Source organism: Falco punctatus (genome assembly GCF_963210335.1).
Source record: "Falco punctatus genome assembly, chromosome: 9".
Taxonomy (NCBI): domain Eukaryota; kingdom Metazoa; phylum Chordata; class Aves; order Falconiformes; family Falconidae; genus Falco; species Falco punctatus.
This window is the reverse complement of record NC_137589.1, coordinates 4,716,893-4,737,310: the sequence shown is the minus strand read 5'-3', so window position 1 is coordinate 4,737,310 and position 20,418 is coordinate 4,716,893. Positions and strand designations below refer to the sequence as shown.

Below are 20,418 nucleotides of genomic sequence, written 5' to 3'. Positions count from 1 at the left end.
AGAAAAAATTGAGATAGCAGAGAACACTAGCATCTCCAGAATACACCCCACAAAATAACTTGCAAGGACTTATAAACTCCAACTTTAGCAGAATTAACATATCTAACCAAAAACCATCTCCAGCAAAAATTCCTCCCAAGTTTTTAAAGCATTTCCATATGTTACACTGCTCTGTTGCCAATAGCATTTACTCTACCTTGAGTCAAATGCATGAATCTTTGATTTCATGGGATTAATGTAATAACTTGGCTTTAGGCTGTTAATGCACCCAAAGCTTTCAGACAGGCAGGAGACTAAGATGGCATCAAGAGCATGCAGATGCGTTTGGAGGGGATATTTTTTTATGTGAAAGAAACTAGAAATTCCTTAATATATGTCTGCACCAGGGACTAGATTGAAGTAAAAGCTTGCTAGGGTGTCTTAGGATGGAAGAGATGGCTTTTAAACCCATTTATGTTTTCTAAGCACTAGTGTATAATATAAATAACAATAAATAACACCACCAAGGAAAACCCCTAAAACTCTTATCAAATAAGTGACAACACAAGCATTCTAGGAAAGCGGGGTTCACTTCTCAAAAGCAAGACCCAACCACTACAAAACAGTAAGAAATCAAATATGTACATTATCTGCAGATAACAGTATAGAAATACGCTGTATTTGTCAGCAGAAGAGCTTGGTCCAGGTGATGCATCAAACTGCAACTCCAGAGGCAATGGATCTTTCAGTGCCTCAGATCCAGGGAAATGTGAAAAATGGGTCTGTACTGACCTGTTCTATCCATAACACCATCCAGTTGCACATGTTTTTTTAGCGGCCACCAAAAGGAGCTGTATGGTTTCAGAAACAAGGCGCTATAGGAGCTGGCGCACACTCGGTTTCCTCTGACACTTTCCACCCTCAAGAAGGGTTTTAACAAAACACAGCGGTTGCCACAAGAAGCCGTTATTAATCATTGTCTTCCAAAAGATCACTCGATGCCCACATCTATAGACAGCAACTGCAATAAAGTGCCACAAAATGCCACATCTTCCATCAAGGATTCAGGACTGCGAGAGCAGCTCCGGACACCGCAAGCCCTCCATCCTGCGTTATGTCCTCTACAGCCAAGGTCCCAGGAGCACAAAGCTGCCTCCACCCCAACGGCTCTGGTTTGTCCTGGCTTCAGCAGAAACAGCTTCAACACCAATCCAGCAGCCCTGTCACTCAGACTCAAGAGCCTCTGGGCCATGAGGCCATCAACCAAATTGGGTCTTTCAGTTGGGTTTCTTAATCATGAAGTGCTGCAGTGCTCTCCCCATGAAAGCCCTCCACCCTTTGGCCACATAATTGTTCGAGCTCATCTCTTTGCTTAGGCTTTCAGGGGGGAGTTGGCATCTTGGTTGTGACCATCCCCATCTGCATCTCCCGTGTCCTTCGGCAGAGCAGGTCCCGCTTCGCACAGCTGGAGCAGAACCTTGAGCCAGGCAGGGCCAACAGGGGAAGGCGCCCAGGGATCAGCTCTCTGGCCCAGATGGATAAACTCTTCCTAGTGGACAAAAATGAAACCTACTACATGAATAACTGAGTCAGTCCTGCTGCTTTTATAGCAGTTACCTCACCAGGATGTGGAGAAATTAGGCATGCTAGAAGATCATTCATCCTAGGTATGTAAGAGAAATAATAGTCTCACCACTGACCATTTGATTTAATTTACAATTTCCTTGCATGTTCAAATCCTGGAAAACATCTTCAGCATCCAAAACGTTTATAACCAAACTAAGTGACTTCAGAAGTTCAGAATAGTCTAAACTCAGAAAATTTCAGTTCTCATCAAATGAAAAAATAAATTATATGCTGATAATATACCTCATTTTCTTTGAGTGAATGGCTCAGTGTTATAAATTGGACTTAAATAATAGTAGCAAATCAGAGTAAAACCTTACAAACACATGCTTTTTCTTCCTTTACATGTGAAAACTTTGAAATTATTCTTACTTTTCCTCCTAAAGGTACAGGGCTAAGCTACACCAACAAAACTAATCTGGAACTGACAAACTGGTATTCTCCAAACATGAATATTTAAATACAATGTATGCGTTATTTCATTAATGTTTTTATATAGAAGCTTCTGTCCAACCTGAAAAATGATTTAAATGAGTAAAGGCAGCAGTTTCACTGCAAACATTCACGCCACACACAGCAGACTCAGGGGGATGCTAGAGTGCACTCAAGTGTATCTCAGAGTTTGGTTAATGTCCATGTGTATCCGACCCTTGGGGCAAAACCAGTATTTGCTTTCTTGGAGTAACTCCCAATGGCAGATGTCAGAGTGCTTTTCAAAGGTGCTTTTCAATTTGTGGATGACAAAATGACAGAGTACTGACATGCGTTACCTATACTACCATATGGCATAAAATGGTAGAAGTCCAAAAGAAATCTAGTTCTCCCAACTCACCATGCAGAATCCCATTACATGGAGATTGAGGGACTTTGAACAAAATGCAGATATGTATTGTGCATGATAGAAAGTCACCGGCAATCCAATTTCTAAATAAATCATCTAAGGCAGAAAGCATGGAATCTGAATTTCCCCCAGTAACCATATTAAAACAGAGCGAATTTCAGTCTTTCCATAGGCTCAAAAGACAGGGAGGGTAATTTCCCTAACCTTCCCAAGCTGCACTCACGCTCCCCATCCCAGAGCCAGGCTGGGACCCCACTGCACGATGACAGCAGTGAGCACTTTGGGGGGCCAAAGCTGGCAGGTGGCATTTTCGGGAGCAATGGTGCAAGACCTGCAGCTAGGAAGTGAAACCCCTAGTCTCATAAGCAACTCTTAAGTTAAGAACTGCAGTCCTCAATAACTGGTTTCATATTATCTGCTAAAACACTAATTCGTTGCATTTAGAAGTCAACACTATTTCTGTTAGTTAAGGAGTGCTTTGCTCACCTCTGGTTTTGCTCAAGCATAGAAGAAAAGGAGGGGGGGGGGGGGAAGTCTGTGCCATATACTCTGCCTTGAGCTAATGAATGCCATGCTAGAGCACATTTTTCACCACAGATGAAAAATGAAGGTAGCTAGTCTTTCAAAACAGCTGCTCCTGAGGACTCAAAAGGAAAATAATTTGGAGAGCAGCCCCCACATCATTCATTCGGAGCAATGGATTGACATCCTCCAACCGTCATGAGATCCACAGAGTGAGTACAACTCCATCTCAAACTGAAATCTGAAGTAGAAGACACATTTAAAACATGAAAACAAACTACAATACTGCCACTGGGGACAAAACCCCAAACATTAATCATTATCCTTTAGCAAATCACTCAATTTTCAGCTGTTCTGCTTCAAGTCCAGAAAATGAAATTTCCCTTTTCTAATGGTGCTGCCTTTGAGCACAGACCAAAAAATAAATGAGCAAGAGGCTTATGTGACCAGAGAACAGAAAGAAGGTCTGCACCTGTCGATCTAGCATCTCTAGTAATGAGAGGAAAAAAACCCACCTTTGAGCACCACGACCCAGATCACGAGCCCTGTGCTCGCTCTCACTGGTGAGCAATCCGTCGTCTCATCCCGCTCACTGATACTGCTCACACTCACTGGGGTCGGGAAAAACCGCTTTGCACTGGGTACCAAGTGTTCCTTTTCCACTTTAAGAGATATATCAACATTTATGTTTATTTACCCTTTTCTCTGAAGCCTTTAAACCCTGTGGATCAATTGCATCGTTCTGTAAGCGTATGCTGTTCTCTGTTTTTAGAAGTGGTCCTCCCCCCGTCTGCACACACTTCCACCTTGCTTTCAGTCCCGTGTGACTTCAAGACTCATCTCACTGCTTTTGACTTGGCTGAAGAGGAACATATATGCCACCGGTTCAAGTGTCTTTAACAACAGTATAATTCCTAACAACAAAACTGTCCTTTCTATAAAAGGTACTTTCATCCTACTGAAAATCTAGAAAGCCTATTAATTATTTTCTTAAAGACTGAATTTCAAAATGTCACTGCTGACATTTAAGGCTCATAAAAAATGCAAGCCTATATTATCTGTGAGAAATGAGTTTATACAATCTATTTTAAGATGGAAATATTTATCAAGGAAGACAGTTGCCCATTATGAATAAAAACAGAAACAAAGCCACTTACAGCAAGTTGCTTTTTTTCTTTAATCTTTTACATACCAGGGGCGTATTTCTCCCAAGCACAGTGGTGCACAAAATAAGTGACATCTGGTGGCTATACGCTGTAATATAACAAGGCAACTCATTTCAAAGCTGTTTACCAATTCAAATTTTAAGTTTACTGCTTCTTAGTAAAGCTTTCTAGATGTTTTATTTATTTATTTTGACACAGATACTTCTGAGACTCCTAGGCATCACGGTCCCTATGCATGGTGACAACTGCTGTAATCTAATTAAAGTGGGATTGTCATATTCACATCAGGCAAAACATGACTCAAAAAAGGAATTAGCAAAACAGCACCAGGATTTAGCTGGGGGACACCAGAGAGAATTGTACAGGGCCAGACTGTAAGAAAAGGCTGCACAGACTTTTGCAAAGGAAATCCTTCAAGTCCTCAAAGTAATTAATATCAGCCCAGGTTTCTCTGAACTGTTTTTCATGAGGGTTTAATTGAACAAAAAAAGAAACAGCTGCAATTTTGATTCTGAGCTTAGCGGCGTCCTGGTGACTTACACTTACACAAACCTGAAGCAGCCTTTCCACTTTCCATACCTTGTTGCTCCTCAGCAATGGTCACATCTAATCCAGCCAAGCCCACTGCACCTAAACCTGCACTCCAGACACAAAGCGAGCACAGCTCCCCTTCTAACTCCTACAGCCCAGGAATAAAGCTCTCTTGTAGAAAGCTATAAACCTCTCTTGGATAATTAATATATATACTGTCAGTCAGATACAGTTAAAATTACAAAATTGCTAGCACTGCATTTTCAAGGCTTGTAACACCAATTTCTTCAGTAATAAGTATTTATGGGAAAAAAATCTCTAAGCACTAACAGAAATGAGATTAAATATAAACAGACTCTAAATATTTATCAGCAGAGGAAGTCCAAAAATATCCCTGCAAAACTAAAGCGGATGGCAAGCTAAATCCAGAGCCATTGAGCATTCTTCGAAGGATGTGCCAGGAGGAACTTCATTTTCAGTTTGACATCGCTAAATCAAATTAATTCCTTCCTCCTATTCAGTTGCTACCTAAAAATCCTTGATGCCAAAAGGACAAAGATAAAAATGTCCCTCAAACCATGCCTGAACGCTGCACTGGGTGCAAAAGCCTGCCCAGACTCCCACCCACACAATACAGTCGTGCAATACTTTAAATAAAGAGGCAGACTTTGGGGCTTTCCATCACTTTTAAGACCTGAAAGTCCTTACCAGGAATGTCCACCTCCATGGTCAGCTTCCCTTAGCATGGAAAGGAGCACACGTCTGCAGGATCTCAATAAAAGGGGACCTCTGGGATAACACAACTACCGATAGATTATTTCAAAGAGAAATATTATTTCCTTTACACATACCTCCATCCCCACCAGACACGATCTTCAGCTTAAGGCTTCCTCCTGGCTGAACTAAAGAACAGATGCACACAAAAGTGCAGCTGAATGACTTCAGCTTCAGTCACTCATCGAGAAGAAAACTTTTTAAGATCCCATTTCAATTCTATTTTTTTTTAAATCCTGGCATGCTGAAGTCAGCAGGAAGACGTTTCATTGACTTTAATGAAGCCAGAGGTTCATCCTGAGAATTGCCGTTTGGAATGAACACAGCATTTATATTATCTCATTTCAAACCCGCAGTTTTTCTGTTCAATGCAACTTAATGATATTTGCTATTTCAGAATTACTTGTTATCTTTAAAAATACACAACGAAGGTTATTAAAATGCTGCAGTGTGAAATTTTTAGTGATTATGGCCGGGATATTCTTATTTCATTAACAGGCAAGTATTTTTAATGCACAAAAATACATTGTCATAAAGTTTCAGTTCATTTTCTATTATGGAAAAGCCTTAGCATTTAGGAATTGTAATAGTCCCACAAAAATTACTGTTGATATTTACATGCTTACCTGCATTTTCACAGCACATTTCTTAGTGGCTTTTTTTTAATCTTTCATTATCCAATGTACTAGTGCAGCAAGATAAAAAACTGAAAAACAGGATACGTTACTACACCCACTTAATGGGTACCATTAAAAAAAAAGCTATCGAAACTCAGCTGAAGCTTTTTATGCATTCCCCTGTGTTACACCACACTGAGTTATTGTAGCATTGTAACTATGATATCAAACTGCAAGAATACTCCATTTTTAAAGCTTTACACAGAAATAAGCAGCAGGTGATTCAAAGCTATCTAAGAAAGGCATTTTACCCAAAGAGTTACTGGAATCTGTTTTTTAAAAAGAAATGTAGTGGTGGCTTAAGCTAAAAACTACTCGCTGTCTAGTACCAGAGCGTTATAGCACTGGTTTTCCAGCCTTACCGCTACAGCCGCACACTTTGTCAAGCAGAGGACTCTGACCTTCTCCAAAACAACTGGAAAACATTTTCAGTGCCCACAGTTTGGAGGAGCCAGATTCTGGTCCCCCTTACACCACTGAAAACCAAGAGCTGATTTACTCTCCATCTACCCTAATGCAAGAGAAATCCACTTGGGATTTCCATGGATACCAATATATATTCTATTTTACTATGCTGTGTGTTTTTAATAATGCTGATCTCCTTAGCAATGTTCAAAAATCCTCTCTGCAGAGTTAAACACTTCAATATTTAAAATAGCCTGATGTCAGACAAATGAATTTTTCCTCTTTCCTGTAACGAGAGGTCCCACTGTTCCCTTCTGTTCACCTCTCACATCTCATCTCTTGTTGAAACTGTTTTTAAAGCTGGTATAAATAGCTTTGCAGAGTAATTCTAATACTAAATGTCAAAAGCGATCGTGCTTTCATTCTAATTTATCCTTATCTGTTCCTCAGGCAAGTTAATCCCCAACCTGAGATACTGTTTTCATAGCTCTATAATTTATGAAATTTTTCATCTAAATTATTTACTTTATGAATGGCTCCAACGAGTTGCTCAGGGCATAAAGCTGTAATACTCGATGCTGAAGTGCTCAAGAATACACTTTTGTCTTTCTAAACGAGGAGACCGCCACCACACCTTGTGCTGTAATGGCTATCGGTAGCCTTTAATGCACAGCAGTGGTTTTACCCGGACTTTTTAGCTGACCTCTGCACATAGATGCAGATACAACCCAGACACCGCAGTGTTATCCCAGGTCGGAGCTCCAGGGAGCCACAAAACGAGCAGAGTCCCTGATCCTGAGCACAACCTCCCAGGGTGAACCCACGCTCCACCGGGGAGCTGGACAGGCACCAGCTCTGCGCAGGGTCAAAACCCCTGCACGTGGGACCTGCTGCTCTTCCACCTCAACAAAGCGACCTCCCAAACCCCTTCCAGAAACAGCCCCAGGAATCTTCCTCAGGCTTCAGTAATCAATCCAGAAGGATGAGCCGTATAGCAGCCGTCCTGCAAATGTACTAGGCACGGACTGAAGACAGAAGAGGAGCACGACCGCCAGCCTAACGTGGTGAAATAGATTTACGAAAAGCTGGGCTTTCAGAGTGCTCCTTGAAAATCCTAGAAATTTCAGGTTCATTATCCATTTAAATTATTTAACATTAACGATATCTATTGAACATTATCTCTTTAATAGCTGCGTAGCTCAGCCAGAAGACAAATATCTCAACCGACAAGTAGCCAAAATCAAAGAGGCTGGAAAGGAATATTAGATAAGGCATCTTATGGACTTGAAAAAAAGTGTTGGTTTTAAGACCTGTTGAAAGAATTTTCAGGAGATGAAGCTCCCCTGTGAAGAGCTGGCCCTGCAAGCAAACCCATCTCATTTCATAATATATACTGCTAATAATCTATTAAGCTATCCTCCATTTCCTCCCACTTCTAGCTTTATGCAGTGAAACCTCCTGGCTGCACCAGTCAGAGTCCCGCTTCTCTGGGCTGACAAATTCCAGCGCTCACAGGCCATTTACATCTTAGCTTCAGTGCAGCAATGTGAACACCAGGTTCTTACGTTTTCTTCAAATCACATGCAAAATCTTCCAGAATCCTGATTTCTATTACTTTTTTTTTTTTTTTTCCTGAGGTCTCCCCTATTTGTTGTTCTCTCCCTACTAGTTTGGTGCCAGATCCAAAGCACTTTAAAAAGTGCTTTTTTTCCCCACGCTGCCCCAGGACATGAACCCCAACTAGGCACATAAAGCATATAAGGAGACCACGATCTTCAGTCGTCTGATACCATCCAATATTGCAAACTCACATCCAACAAGCCGCCTACTTTCAACACTACCGGCCACCAGGTTTCTTGTAACGGGTGCCCTAAGTACACACATTACAGACAAACCTTTATTCTTTTCCCTCTGCATCTTACAGAAGCTCACATTTTTTCAAACCGGTTTTATCTTTTTTTCTCTGTACGTCTTTGAACCTTGCATTTTGCTTTCACTCTTTTTGTTTGATCTCACAGTTCTCCCCAGTTAAAACTCACCTGTAACACAAAGACCACCGTTATTTGCAAGAAATGTCCTTCCCTATAATCCATGCAATACTGAGAAGCTACCAGGTCTAACTTAAACTTGGTTTATTTAAACCGTGCACCAATATATGCAAAAAAACCTAATAATGCAAAAGTCTTTTTCAATCTCATCAGTTTTTCTAACTTTATGGTAAGATAGCAGGGTACATTCAACCACACCAAACATCAAGGTTTTTTTACAGGAAAAATACCTCCTCGTGTTTTTTTTCCCTACTGGAAGGTGTGAAGCAAATGAAAAAAAAAATGTCAGTGTTAGTATATGGTATTTAGGTACGGATCTACACCTTGTACAGTGAGGAACAACCTACCTTAGATACAGAGTTGGCATAAACCCCCCCACACCTATTTATAAAAATGGTGTGCACATTTGGTGAGTCCAAATGATGGCACATGAAGTTTTAGAATAGAAAGTGTGTATTTAGTTGCGCTTGGCATATAAAAGAATAAAGGCGTTTTCACCTCCCTGCCTCTCCATCACCATCGTTCTCCTCAGGACCGCGCTCCTTTCAGACGAGCCCCATCACAAGAAGGCAGGCGCCTTGGCAGCCAAGCGCCTTTCCCCACCCATAATGCTGCCGGGGCCGTAGCGGCTCCCTCCAAACCCCAGGAAGAAGGTTGGATGCACCAGGAGCTCCAAAAACGTTTCCGGAGCTGGGTTAGCTGATGTGTGCCACCTCATTTCTGGCAGGTTTGTAAGGAAACCAGCAGGCTTGCCACTTCAGAGATTTGGAAACCGTGTTCCAGCCAGTTCCATGTCTTGGGGGAATTTTAAGAAGCTGGATCTGTGAATGAGAAGAGGCAGGGCGATGGGTTGGAGTGGTGAGTCCATGGCCTCTGGCGTGCTGCCACAGAAGTAGAGTGTTGGGACAGAGCCTGCCACAGACCTAGTCACCTTCCCCATCACACCTGGTCACCACCACAGCTGCCTTGTCATTGCCACCAGCCACCCGTACTCAACTGGACATCATTTTTCTTCCCGTTTCTTCTCACAAGGTACCATGGCCATCACCTGGTTGTCTCTTCTTATAGAGGATGCCACCCTCCTTCAAACTAGCGCTTACAACCCACGTTCAACAGCTGCTGGAAACCAGGTGTAACACAAATCAATAAATATTCCATGGAAAAGCTACATTAACTGCTTGCCCCTGAAGTGCTGTTTAGGGGCATGTCAGGCACAGCTGTGTAATCAAAGGATTACAGCGCTGCAACGCGCCTGCCGCACGCAGCTCGTCGGGAGCTTGCCGGTCTCCCTTGCATGTAAAAACCAACACGAGTAACCAGGACAGAATTGTAATCATGTCTTTCAGCCTGGGAAACACAAATGGAAAGGTCGTGGGGACAAACAGCCACTGCGACTGTACAACACGCTTTCTTTTAGATATATGGACAGCCCTACATATTTTTAAGGGAACGAGTCAACAATGGTATACATAGTTAGTCAATAGTAGTGAAATTGCAGTGGAAGTGGAGACATCAGTGTAACTCAGGCAGCTTTGAGATAAGAACTTGTAGAAGCTTACAGAACCTTTCCCCTTGCGTGAATAGCTGTATTTAGACTCCAAATCTGGCAACACACTTCGTCAGTAAGAAAAACAGTGCACTTCGCTAAAAAACATAAATAAATAAGAAATACTAATTTGTGGGGGAAAGCAGTGCAGAAAAAAAAATGCACTCTTATTGGAAATCTACCTTGTCTCTTCACAGCACTTTGGATTCTTCCAGCTGAGCAACGTAACTCCAGCCAAGGAGTGAAGTGGGAATTCAGAGTTACCTCTCACTGTGCAAGGTACGGAGGAAAACAGGTGGGTTAAGGGTGGAATTGCAGCCTGTAGACAGCAATTAAGGAGCCTGGTTCAAACCAGGGCACAGTTCCTACAAACTTGATGAGACATTGGAAACAGAGCGATTCACATCACCCAAGTCAAGCATCCAGGGTAGCACTGGATGATTTAGCAGCACATTTCCTTGGTGTTTCTGGTTGTGGGATATAGAGCCTTTTAAGGACACAGTAACTGCAAGAGTAATTAAGAGATAGGAGGGAGACGGAGCATACTGGCACCTGCTTAAGTCATGGCTTTCTTCACCCGAGTGATGTATCAATAGGAAAACAGAAACGCAGTTGCATGTTCTAACTGTCTAAATCAATTATGTCATTCAGGCAAGATCAGAATGCTTCTGCTAGCTTACCTCTAGAGAAAGTATATCGGAACGAAATGGTAACGCAACGCTGAGTTACAGCTCTTCAGAATTTTGCTCCCGTGAACACATGAGGAGCCACTCAGCATAGGAAAAGTAGTTAACAGTAAGAAGGAATCCCTTCCTAGTCCACAGAGGAATTTGATAAGAAATCCGTATTGGGGGGTGGAGGGATTGCAGTATTGTGCCTACAATGCCTCGTGAACTTTGGAAGAGTTTGCTGTCGTCCACCTAACAACTTGGTCTGAAACATAAACCAATACTTTGAAAGACACTTCAGTGTTGGGACACAGTCCATCTTTAAAAACCTGCACAATAACACTGACATCACCTGGGCTACCAACGTAACCTTCGCCCACTGAAACTCCTGGTACTCACAGAGCTCCTGTCACAGGTTGTTTAAAATTATGTTGAAATACAAGCAGGATTTTATCTGCAACTCTGTGACTATGCCTACGTAATCCTATCCTTCCTAACACTGCTAGTGGATTACATAACTTCATCTTTCAATTTAACCACATGAAATCATGAAAGTCTGCCTCAACCTTCTCATTTATACTATTGCCAGATCCCTAGTTTTAGTCTAGCAACAAAGACAAAATCCATTAGTGTCTTCCACTGCATTAATGGAATGGCATGTACATCTCCACTGTTTCATCATATTCCTGTTACAAACCACCATATAAAATGCTCTAAAGTAGAGATTAGTCCTCCTGTTACAAAACCTGAACCATAAAACTATTTTGTTATTGATTTCAGAACTGCATGGTGACTGCACTTACAGACACAGGATCTAAGGGCCATTTAAGAAAAAAAAAAAAAAGAAGGTAGTTTCACTACTAAATCTTCGTACAAGTAGTTTCCTCTTTTCTGCATTCAGATTGATTTTCTTTCTTTTGGCGTGTGAAGAGCCAGATGAATCCTTTGACTCAATGCCCAAGAGTGAAATGGCACCAGCAGCAGCAGAGAAGCTCTCAGGACAAGAGACGTGCGACCACATTTTAATCATTGACAAAAAGAAAAAGCTTCAGGACAACTATTCCATTAGTATTTACCGTTTATAAGGGAGTGCATATGTATATATGTGTGTGTATATATATGTGTGTGTGTGTGTATATATAAAATACATATATCAATGTATATAAATAGCATAGATATAAATACATATGTATAGTCCATATCTACATGTTGTGACCCCTTATTGACGGAAATTTCCCTTTTTGCCAGAGATCAGGTAGTGCCCAGTTAGCATCAAGTGCAGTGCTGTTCAATTAGGCGTTTGTTTACACAAAGGAGTGCATATGATTTTCAGCTAAACCTTAAAAATATTTACTCTTCACGAACAGTTCCAGCAAACTCTGAGATTTAATCTGTAATCTGCTCAGCTGACTACTCTGCTTTTTTTAGTCACAAGATACAAAAGGCACACGTTTGTTCTGCAGGAGATTATCATGATGTTTGGTCTGGTTAACAAATCAAGAAGTGAAACCGGTTGTATGTCATATGCAAGCAAATTAATAGTGAAGAGAACTTTAGGCCATAGAACTATTTAATAATAAGAAAAAGATAAAACCAAACAAATACATTTCTGCATCTGAAAGTTTGGTAGGTGTTGAGATGCACCATCCAAGAAATAATACTATCTATTAACCTACAAATCTACCTGTGTGTCAAAGTCAATTCACTGCAGAGTAGGGCTGTAGTGTTACAATGAAGCATCACAAGGAAAAAAAGAAAAAAAGATAGAAAAAAAAAATAACCAGCAAACAAACAACCCCCCCAAAAAAAGCAAAACCATCCAGGACACCACCAAAGTTCAGCTGGCGGGTTGTTGCTTAACTGACTCTAACCATAATAACCCGGCACTGAACCCTGACTGCATTCCCAGCAGAAGCATGCTACAGGGCTATTTTTAACAGCCAACAGCTTGCATTTAAGAAATATCCCTCTTTCCTTAAAAATCTGCATCGCTGAATGGCAACATCCATCCACGGCTTCATTCCAGGTAGGATGCGCTGTCGGCATGAGATCGACCCTCCAGTAAAAGCCGCTTCCCCAGCGCCAGCCCACCCCACCAGCAGCGCAAGGAGCCGGTGCGCCCCGGCAGGCGGCGGGGACCAGCCCAGCACCGGGCGCGGTGACAGCGAGTGGCTTTATCCCAGTCACCATCCCGCCCCCTCCCCCGGGGCGCCAGCCGGCTCGAGGGCACGTCGGGAAAAGTGTGTGTGTGTGTGTGTGTGCGCCCGTGTGCCCCCCCCCCCCCCCCCTCACCCCGCCGCCAAGCACCGGGGGATGCTGCACCCGGGGGATGCTGCTCCCGGGGGATGCTGCTCCCGGGGGCACCCCGAGGTGCCCCAGGCCCGCCCCCGGAGGTGGGGGGCCACACTCCCGGCCCCCCCTTTTGCTGGGGGTGGCACCGCCAGGCTTCACCCCGCAGTCGCACGGGGAGGGGGGGGCAGCCGGCCGTGTCTCCGCACCTCCCGAGCCGGGTGGCGGCGGCGGGAGCACCGCGCCCTCGGGGCCGCCCCCCCGGGGCTGCCCCCCGCCGTGCCCAGCCGTGCCGAGCCGTGCCGAGCCGCGCTGCCCAGCGGTGCCGCCTGGCTGCCCAACTTCCCGCAAAGTCCCGCCGCCTCCAAACTTGGGGAGCAGCGGCCCGGGGAGCCCCCCCCTCCCCGCCTCCGCCTCACCTCCATCCCCGCGGCGGCCCTCGCACCTACCTCCGCCAGCTCGGCTGGGCTCGGCCCGGCTCGGCTCGGCTCTGCCCGGCTCGGCTGGGCTCGGCTCGGCTCGGCTCAGCTCCGCGCCGCGCTTGCCCGCCCGTCCGCGCCCGCCGCCTCTGCCGGCTCTACCCCGCGGGGGGGCGGAGGAGGAGGAGGAGGAGGAGGAGGAGGAGGAGGAGGAGGAGGAGGAAGGGGGAGGGAGGGAGCGGCCCGGCCGCGCTGCGCAGCCCGGGAGGCGGCGTGCTGCCGCTTGGCTCGCCCCCCCCCATCCCCGGCCGTGCCCCCGGGGAGCGCGGGGGGGGGACAGGGGCAGCGCGGGGAGAGGGGGCGCGGACCCCCCTTGGTCCCGCCGGGGCGGCGGCGGGGGGTCCCGCCGGGCATCGCCCCCTTGACTGGCCGGTCCCGGCACCCGCTGGGCTGGGCTGGCTCGGAAGCCGTGGGAAGGAGCCGGGCCTCCATGGCAGCGGCGCGGAGGTGGCACCCACATCCCAGGTTGCGGTGGGGGTGGTGGGGTGGGAGGGCAGCCCGAGGAGACCGGGGGTCACATGCAGTCGGGCCCCCACCCGCTGAGCAAGGCAGCCTTGGATGCCACGGACTGCACACAGCACAGACGGCCACAGCCCGGGTGTGCGATGGCAGTGCTGCCGACGCGGGCTGGGAAGCCAAAACCTTCTACTCAGTAAGTGCAAGGTTCGTTCTCAGCCCAGAGGATCCTGCCATGGGCACTTAAACATACATACATGTTACATGTACATATCTAAACACGCCGGCCGCTTACTGCACCAAGCCACGCAATGCACGCGTGCCCTCTGCGGCGCTGCGCGCATCCTGAGGGTTTAATGCCACGCTCATGAAGTTACCAGTGCCAGAAGCTGTTGGGCAGCTGTGACTGCCCGCGGCTGCCAGGGTTGTGGGAGCACACGGGAGGAGGAAAACTCCTCGTATTTCCCTCCTAACACTGAGTGAACCCAGCGCTGGGCTTAAATCCACGTGTTTCATCGGCAGCCGCATCCCTCCTGAGAAGTGAAGGTGACGAAGCATGAGCTAAACACGACGGAGTGGCCAATACTCTGTTCCAGTATTTCCTTTCGTGATCGGGTCCGTCTTTGGTTATAACTTTCACAGGCATCTACAACTTCACACAAATTTGTGGGGATCTGTTTTGAAGTGGAACCATATGTAACTCCATAGCCAAATGCAAAACAGAAGCTTCCAAATTCCACAGCTGTGGTCGGGAGCTGCAGCCCCAGGATTTCAGGCGGAACATGGTACACCTGTAAGATCATACATCAATAACTGAGGGACTGACTTAAAAATCACACATGCGCACGTTTCCCACCGCACAGACTGTCTCTCAGTTCAGGTCACATCTGATTCTCACCTAGTTCTCAGGGAAAAATATCTCACAGAATAAAACAGCTGACGAGGTGAAACCTGTGATTTATAAAATATTCACGTATTTTCAGGGTTTCTGGTCCGGGTTAAGTGTGCTGCCTTCCAAGGCCTTTGTAGACCTCCTGGAATGCTCTGAATAGCAATTATGCTTAGCCAGATTCCTGCATCATTATACTCCCTTCCTTTTAATGGATTTTTAACAAAAAAAAAAAAATAAATCAGAAAAGCTGTCACAAAGGCAAGATCTTCATTCCCTGGGGAAGTCTCTCTCCATGCTATTCCTCACCACCCATCGGCTGGAGTAAATATCTTGATCTACACTTGGTAGCCTAAACTTCCAGGCACTCCATAAAGGTTGTGTCTAACCATGTCACAAACTATCTTCAACATCACCTGGTGAGATGGGGAAGGAAGAAAATAGAAAATTTTATGGCATAATAAATCACTGTCCAGGAACTATTTGTGTTACCATGAGCAATGGTTTAGCCAGAACAGTCAGAATAAATAGTCTGAAAAATCTAAAAATGAATGCTGGACTTTAATTGCCATGGGTCAAGGTGTTCAAAGAGGGAGGACATGAAGAGACCTCAATACAGGAATTACAGGAAAACATTCTCTAGATGGGTTTTCATAAAACGAGAGCTCCTGACCTCCACCTCTGTAAATATGATTGCTGCTGGTCGCCACGCTTACTCCGCCCCATATAAAGCATCATCTCACTTTTAAAACAAGTCCATAAGTATTTCTTAGCTCAGAGCAGGGTCCTCTGGTAAAAAGACGGGCAAGCCCCTCAGCAGCCTTGCAAAGCAGGCACACGACTGGTAGGGCAAGTGTGGGGGTTTTAAAGGTGATTTTTTTATGCAGCGGAGAGGTCCAGTGGCTGGGTCTGACAGCAGCAGAACTGTGCGTTTACAACCAGATTTAATTCCGGGATAAACAAATCGGCTTACGTCCTCGGAGCGCCGCTGCAATGGGATGCTTATCCCGGGAAAGGGATCGCTCTTCCTCCATGTGCCAGTTACAGCACCAGCATCTTTAGGTTGTTCGCCCAAAGGGGGTTTAGAAATGCAGATGTTTCTGCTTTGTGCTTCCTCTCCCAAGCTCAAAAAACAGAAGAAAAAGTTCATTGCCCGCAAGCACTCTGGAGACTTTTTCTTCCCACTCCTGCTGCTTTTGGGGAGCCCTTTTCCCATGACCTCCCGTCAGCAGGCGCCTCTTACCAAAGCTTTTCTCAAGGGATCTTGCTGCAGGGTACCAGCACGAACCGATACCCTTACGTCAAATTGTGATCTCACCAGAAACAGATGTAACTTGTGACAGGAATAGGCAAAAACTTCCCCAAAACCTCCCTGTTCCCCTTCTGCCGAGAGCTGCAAGGAGCAAATGGATGCGCCGAGTTCACCGTGGGAGCTGCCCAGGTTAACAGGTTTGGGATTCCCACCTCACGCAGCAAAGCAAAGGGGCAGCCGGAACTGGAAGCAAATATTTTACTGGGTGGGGACCTCTAAATTCAGCCAGGGAGTTTCCATGCAGTAAGTTTGAAAAACCACAAGGTGATACGTACGTTGTACTTACCAGTTTTCGGACTCAACACTGCTGTGCCGCTGAGCCGCTCTGCTGCACCGCGGCAGAGCAAAGCCCCATTTCCCGCAGCCCTTCAATCCTGGCAGACACGGTTGCTTTCTAACACAGGCTGGGGCTCGGATGTGCAACCGCAGCACCCCGACACCTGCCGAGACTATTTCAGCTCTTCTCCCAGCTCCGGGGCTGAGCTCTGAGCTGTGAGTTGGCACTATGAGAAAATTGCAGAAAGATTTACTATTCTGAGTTGCCTGTTCTCCCATTAAAACGTTGGTACAATTCTCACTGGAATTAATGGAATGTGTATGTTTTGAAGAAATGCATTTCCACTTTTATTTTCCCTGTGGTATCCTGGCAACAGACACGTTCCTAAAATACAGATCACTTATTTCATACCTTATACATCCTTCAGCTTTCGGTAAAGGGTCTACCCGCCTTCAAATACTCAGAATGCTTTTTTTCTCTTTTCCCAGCTTGGGTCAGGAATTATTCTTCTCGTCATGCACATCCCTGGAGTGCACCTGGGAGTTCTTGCTCCGTCTTTAAGTGAAGACTATGCCTTTTTTTCTAGAATAGGCAAAAATTAATACTGAAACATGATTAGATGAATGTGTCGGTAAGACACATTACAAATGGTCTGTAAGATTTTAGTGATGTGTGTTGAGAGCCAGTTTTCTTCTGCCTTACGCCACCCTTTTATTCCCAGTTGTATGTCCTTCAGCACCCTAAGGAATTCCTTTTTTATTTGTGATATTTATGCCCTGCAAGTACTTGTTGAAGGGTATCGTTTCCTTCTTAGTCATCGTTTAGCCAAGCGATATGTATTAAGTTCTTTAATCTTCACTCATAAGTCAGTCTCTTCAGACCCTTAATCATTTTTATTGGTCTTCTATGAATTTCTTCCAATTTGTCTGCATCTCTCCGGCAATGAGGTACCCAGAATTCAATGCCTTATTTTAGGTGTAATCTCCCTGCAGCAATACAAAAGATGTTACCTCCTGCTACTTTTATCTACCACTGATTTAACAATATGCTGGAGTCATGAAGTAGCCGGGAATCAATTAAAATAGATTTTAAATGGTTCAGTGCCCAGAATTACCATAATGCTTTTGTGGCACCGTATGCAATGAGGAGGTTTGAAGCCAGGGCTGAAGCCTGCTGCTTTTGGAAATACATGCGTGTGACTTCTAGGGCAGGCAAAGCTTTTAAAACCCACTGCATGAGCAGCCCTGTGATTCTCTAACTGAATATGAACGAGGAGTTACGATTTAGAAGACAAACGGAGACGGGTTCAAATTGGCACCAGAAATAGCTCGTGCGTGCTGATGCCTTGAGGGTTTCACACTGCTCCTCCTATAGCTCTTACATAGGTGACACTAACCCAGGGCTCATCACAGCAAGGGTAAACCGAGGTGAGCCAGCAGCCAAGGAGCTCGACATTAGGTTGGTTCCGGCTCTTATTGAAATCATTTGCTTTAATACAAAACAAAAAAAGTCTTTAGAAATCTGTTACACATCATGAGTGTTGATTAAGAAAGAGCTTAAGATAGCTAAGGAGCAAACTAAACGGGGAAGGATGCTCCAAGACCTTGCAGACCTCTGCTGAAATGATCAGGTGATGGGGGAAGATGGTCCAAGACCTTGCAGATCTCTGCTTAAATGACCAGGTGGCTTCTTTGTCACCACTGCATGTGGTCGCTGGTGAAAGGCACACATCGCTGCTGCTAAAGTTGATGGGAGCTCCGCTCCTGGCTTCTCCTTCCCCATATGAACAACCCTGTTGTTTCCCTCTTGCTCTTGTGAATCAGGAGGGAAGAGTGTTGCTCTCAGAGGCATTTAGTTTCTGTTACAGAATAATCTTTTCCCCCTGTGCCATATATTTAAACTGTCACTCTCCGGTTCTGGTATGTATGTTAATATATTTCATCTCTGAGCCACTGACAGGGAATTGTAGGTCACTGGGTCCTTCCGTGTGTACTCCAATGCCCAGAGTTTTTACTTTCATGTCATTTATTACTCCCCCTCCAGCTCTTGAATTCAAAACTAAGCATTTAAAATTTGACCGGGGATGTCTACTAACGACTGCTTGCATTATATGTGTGCCTTATTTCCTTAGGCCATTTTTACCATTCTATCTACCTCAAGAAAAGTCAGATTAATTTTATTTTATAAGGTCTTTTTGCTTTATGCTCTAGTCTTTCCTCTTTCCCATCTGTTGTTCCTCATTCATGCCTAAACCCAAAGTTCCTTGCAAACCCCAGCCTTCGGCAGGGGCTTCAGAGTTGAAAAAAACAGATTGTGACATGAAGGAAATATACATAAAATACATGTGCTTGGATGTGCATGCACATATGACTCTTTCCTTAAGAATTACTTACATTCTGGATAAACACCTCATACTCCTGGGGGCGGGGGGAGAAAAGGGAGGAAAAAAAAAAAAAAGAATGTTTCTTTTAGCCATAATATATAAATATTTCAAGTACCAAGGCTGATTTGTTAATGTTGAGTTTGTGGGGTGAGTGCTCACAACATGGACTTGCCGTTTGTTGTGATAGCAATTCCTGTATGAACAGCAGACGCTGTGCTTGCACAAGAGGGGACCCAGGGGGGACACCCAGCATCCCTCACGCCTGATAAGAAGTTACTACCTGGCCAATATTAGGGCAGGGAGTGCCCAAATCTGGAGCCCAGAGATGCGCTCCCAGCCTGCCGTGCCTTTGCACACTCTGTTCTAGCCCGGACGGTACCCGATTTGGGGAACAGCATGGTCAGCAGCTGTTCCCGTAGGTATGATGTCACCGGTGAGGTCAAGGCATGAGGTCAGCCTGCGTTTTAAAGAAGAGTTTTTACTTGTACAGGGATGGCCGTGCCGTGTTTCTTTACCTCAGGACCAGAAGATGGTCCCTGACCCTGTACAGCTGCAAAGAGATGCACTTCCAAGCATGCTTATGGTACATCAGCCTTCGTTTTACGTATACAATTAATGTAATTTAACTTGCTAGATGTTAGATGAAAACTATCAAGATAGATCAACTGTCTTTACCTTCAAAGTTATGAAAACCATTATTACAAAGATAAATCACATACCTCCTTGCTGACATAATGATAAATGTTTTCTCCAAGTGTTATTCTTTCTGTTAATTTCAGAAAAATGAACATTCCTTTTTTCTGCCTCCTTTTTTTTTTTTTTTTTTTTGGCTAACTGAGGCTTTGTTACAAAGTCATTTCAATCTGCAATCATTCTTCCAGTACCTGAAATGACAGAACTGATAAACACTTTCTTATATTATAATTTTTAATGACTGCCAGAGTTGCCACAGAATTTTGACTTTAGGAAAAATACCAGAGATGGCAGAAAACAGAGAGATAAAATTTAGTCTCCATCATACAAGCTGAAGAAATAGCACTGGAGGGATGGATTTCATACATACATTATCTATTCTTTTTTTTTTTTTTTTTTTTCCTGATAAGTTCCTACACATATAGTTAAAACGCTGCCATACTCAAATCTGTAAAGAATCTCTGAGTTTCTCTTCGTGCTGGTTGCTTCCTCTCGCCCAGTGCCTAAAAGCGGAAACATAACAGCAGAGCTTCTGCACACTGGTAATATCTTGCTGAATCAGGCAGTTTGGTGCAAAGCCAATTCCTGTGACTCCTGTGGTCTCGCATGAGAAATTACTTCTGTTGAATAAGCGTTGACCATTTAATATACGGTGCTCGTGACTCAACATATATATTCAAAAGCACCGTGAGATATTTCGATACTGTCTCTGTATTTTTACAACCTAAACGTATTCCCGGGAGATTTATTCAGCTTTGCATTCTTTTTCACATGCACGTTTTCAGGGGGGTTGTGGGGGAGCGAAGAGGGAGCCTAACTACTGAGGGCAGCTCCCTTAATTTAGCACAGTCCTGTCC

At 44.7% G+C, this 20,418-nt stretch overlaps 1 protein-coding gene and 1 long non-coding RNA gene across 3 annotated transcripts in view; one reads left to right on the top strand and one right to left on the bottom strand.

Moving 5' to 3' along the window:
* CHST15 (carbohydrate sulfotransferase 15) overlaps positions 1 to 13,670 on the bottom strand; it is a 45,177-nt gene extending 31,507 nt beyond the window's left edge. The window contains exon 1 of one of the 2 annotated variants that reach the window (XM_080403133.1): positions 13,522 to 13,670. The gene's annotated coding sequence lies outside the window, so the exon portion shown is untranslated. The remainder of the gene's footprint in view (positions 1 to 13,521) is intronic. The other variant, XM_080403134.1, reaches the window with a different exon arrangement.
* A 109-nt stretch (positions 13,671 to 13,779) lies between these two features.
* LOC308069985 overlaps positions 13,780 to 20,418 on the top strand; it is a 34,398-nt gene continuing 27,759 nt past the window's right edge. Inside the window, exon 1 of the long non-coding RNA XR_013930580.1 lies at positions 13,780 to 20,418. This exon is cut by the window's right edge and continues 25,397 nt beyond it. This is a non-coding gene — a long non-coding RNA (uncharacterized lncRNA).